The 2,973-nt window shown below is 41.6% G+C and overlaps 1 long non-coding RNA gene across 1 annotated transcript; it reads right to left on the bottom strand.

The window, feature by feature from the left end:
* Window positions 1-240: 240 nt before the first annotated feature.
* LOC123095018 (uncharacterized) lies at window positions 241-845 on the bottom strand. The gene is made up of 3 exons (XR_006446081.1): window positions 737-845; window positions 406-625; window positions 241-328 (listed from the first exon to the last, which is right to left on the bottom strand). It is a non-coding gene; the product is annotated as an uncharacterized lncRNA (long non-coding RNA).
* Window positions 846-2,973: the final 2,128 nt, after the last annotated feature.

Here is a 2,973-nt window from a genome sequence, read left to right on the forward strand (position 1 = left end):
TATACACCCACTCAGACCAGAGAACATAGCACGACCGGCTGATCAAATTATTGCAAGGTTACATGACTTACATCGCCCTTCAGGATTCCATCTTATCGTATTATAATGGCCTTCACCAAGCTCGTGAAGAGGAATGCATTTTTGGCTGAATATTGGTGCTCTGGCCAGCCTAACCAAGATTTAGTCAAGGAACAGTTGTAGAAAACAAAGACATTAAACTAGAAATGTTATGGTTCATGTAAGGACGATGTAAGGATATATCCATAGACCACAACAAATTCAGAACCTGAAGAAGATCACTGAACATCATACATTGGCCCCTCATTTTCTGCAAATTACTGATAGAGTTAATGACCAGACATTAAAAAATAGTCTCATAAAGAATATCAAAAACTAAGAACTTACTGACAGGAACAATTCCTTGAAAGGCCCTGTAAGTTGTCAAGTGGTGAAACTTGGTTTCACCATAATACTCTGGTTGATTTTATCCACATCAAGTTCGGAAACAATAGAAGTCCAGTGGACCCCTTGTTCCAGTGGAACTGAACAGTTGGACAGCGAAAAAAGCTCCTACCGACAAAAAACTTGATTTTGTGCATCCTTCTCACAAGAAAAGATCTGAACACTGTGAAAGTCAACAGCAAGTAAGTCATACATTTGCCTCTGGGGGAAATCTAGCAACATGAAATCCTGGAGCACTTGCTAGCTGCATTGCAGTTATGCCTGGTAATCTTACCTTGTACACAATCCCTTTATTAAAATTACTTGTGGCAAAGAAGTGCATCTCGTTAGTCACCATCCATCCGACAAGGACTCATCCGTAGAAAATTTAACTACTGGCCTGTCAAAATTTAATCAACATCCGTAGAACCAACCCATTAGAGCCTTTTGATAAAGTGAATATCGGGATTAAATCCATCTTGGCTAGCCATGTCATACAATTGAAGAACTTGGTGAATGCTCTTGACCGTCACAACATCTGTATTTGAGTATTCCTGTTTGCACAACATGTTTGCACGGCACAAACAAGGGGACAGGAGAGCATGATTTCGCTTTAATAGCGGCCTCCTTGAACTCAACCTCCAGCTCTACTTGGATGAGGTCTGCCTGGAGTTCCATGATTCAATTCATGCGCTTTTTTATGCAGTTCACCTGAAATGAAGCAAAAATTGCATCATTCAGCTAGCAAGAAGTACTTGCTCTTATGAGCTGGCAGGTTCTTCTTTAGTAGTTGCACTAAAATTGAGGAACATTAAGGTTGGCTGTCCAGCTCATGTAAGGTGCAACTATAATTTTCTTATCCTTTTGTGCAGTTCCACTAAAATAAAGTGCCATTGTGGTGACAATTACGGATCCATCTTGCAAAGGCTAATAAAATGTTGCACGAGATTACCGACAGAACTTGACGGAGATCTTGGAAACTCCAATCACCATTTTGTGTAGTTCCACCAAAATTGAGAGATGTTGCCCACGTGACATTTTAGTTGAACTGCACAAGACACTCATTCCAAAAAAGTGTTTTGTGCAGTTCACCAAAAGGTCACAATAGCAACAAGGTGAAATGGATATCCCTATCTGCACAAAAAGATAGAAAGTAAACAGTTGCTGGTCAATAAGAATATACAAAACATATATAAAATGAAAAGAAGCATCTTAATTATGTTCATGGCAATCACGCAAAGACGGTAGAAATTTTAAAACGTCAGCAATGCTTCATGTTACCAGAAGCATTACGATCAACAATGAGATTCCTCAAATATGGGATTACTTTAATGGTGGCATTGCTTGTTTACTAGAAACAGTAAATCAACAACAGCTAAAGAGTTGGTTTAAGGGCATGGGACCGTGGGGACACTAGGACACTCAGCAGTGTAAAGGAGCAACTTACTTATCATACTGGGGAAAACAGCAGGAGTGCCATTTGTAACACAGTTTAATTGCATCTTATCACTGGAGGCATTAGATTAACAATAACACTGGTTAGACATGTCCCTAAGGTAACAGTGTGATCGCTTAATTTTATATGCGCCCTTACATTACCAACATCGAAAGGCTGGTATAAGGACATGCGATAGTGGACGCATGAGCACAATGTACCTACAAGGAGGCATAAAGTGGTGATGCCGAGTTTTTTCATGCTATGTAAGGGCAGCAAACCTAATCCTGGAGACCTTGTACTATGTGAGGGCAGCAAATCTAATCCTGGAGACCTTTTACTATGTGAGGGCAGCAAATCTAATCCTGGAGACCTTTTACTATGTGAGGGCAGCAAATCTAATCCTAAGACCTTTTACTATGTGAGGGCAGCAAATCTAATCCCGAGACCTTTTACTATGTGAGGGCAGCAAATCTAATCCTGAGACCTTTTACTATGTGAGGGCAGCAAATCTAATCCTGGAGACCTTTTACTATGTGATGGCAGCAAATCTAATCCTGGACATACTCTGTTGACCTGTCCACCAGCCGCCACTTTCTATCCTTTTTTTAACCAATAATAGATCTGTTCCTTATCCAGTTTGTACTGCGTTTTTCCATTATTTCCCTTTTCAACCAAGAGACCGGTTGGGTATCCGGTCTCTACTACTTTCACCATATTATTTCCTCTTTGAATCAAGTCATAGATTCATGCTACAACTTTCCCTCCTTTCTTAGTTGTTTGAACAAAGCCCTAGATTCGAATGCATGAAGTAGCTTTACCTCTAATAATACTAAAAATTTAGGTGGCTTTGGAAGAGCTGATGGGAGTATAAAAAGATGCACATGCAGACACGTGGGAAGCCGGGGCAGTAGAGCAAGGCCGCTTTCGAAGAACTTATACCTGAGGGTCGCCGGGATGTCGGCGGCGGCAGGTCGGATCTGCGGACAATACGACAGGGAAGAAGAAGGGTCGGAGGACCTCTCGATCCGGTGCTGTGTCGGAGAAAACAGCACGGGCAGAGGATCGGACCCCTCCGGCAGCTGTGGGTTTCCTCC

The sequence above is a fragment of the Triticum aestivum genome, chromosome 4B (genome assembly GCF_018294505.1).
Source record: "Triticum aestivum cultivar Chinese Spring chromosome 4B, IWGSC CS RefSeq v2.1, whole genome shotgun sequence".
Classification (NCBI taxonomy): domain Eukaryota; kingdom Viridiplantae; phylum Streptophyta; class Magnoliopsida; order Poales; family Poaceae; genus Triticum; species Triticum aestivum.